Source organism: Arachis ipaensis, chromosome B05 (assembly GCF_000816755.2).
Source record: "Arachis ipaensis cultivar K30076 chromosome B05, Araip1.1, whole genome shotgun sequence".
Classification (NCBI taxonomy): domain Eukaryota; kingdom Viridiplantae; phylum Streptophyta; class Magnoliopsida; order Fabales; family Fabaceae; genus Arachis; species Arachis ipaensis.
This window is the reverse complement of record NC_029789.2, coordinates 18786191-18786476: the sequence shown is the minus strand read 5'-3', so window position 1 is coordinate 18786476 and position 286 is coordinate 18786191. Positions and strand designations below refer to the sequence as shown.

Genomic DNA, 286 nt, shown 5'->3' with positions numbered 1-286 from the left:
TTCATTAACTAACCTTGTTTTCTCTGAGTTTAATTATTATTTCTATTAATTGTAGGTGGATCGCGGCTTCCACTCTTCAAGCTTCCATCGGTTAGTGCTCGTCTTTTGCTTTATTTGTTTTCATGGAATTTCTGTTTTACATGTTAAGGAAACTACATACTACGATACCCATTGCACAAAAAATTACTTGAACTTCCACTTAGTTAGCTAGTTAAAGTTATTGTTGGGAGTAATTTAATAGCGAGGGATTTGATTTATATTATATAAATATGAAATATTAAGTTTA

At 30.4% G+C, this 286-nt stretch overlaps 1 long non-coding RNA gene across 1 annotated transcript in view; it reads left to right on the top strand.

Moving 5' to 3' along the window:
* The window catches only part of LOC110271815, a 4290-nt gene that overhangs the window by 225 nt on the left and 3779 nt on the right, over positions 1–286 (top strand). The window contains exon 2 of the long non-coding RNA XR_002362573.1: positions 56–90. This is a non-coding gene — a long non-coding RNA (uncharacterized LOC110271815). The remainder of the gene's footprint in view (positions 1–55; positions 91–286) is intronic.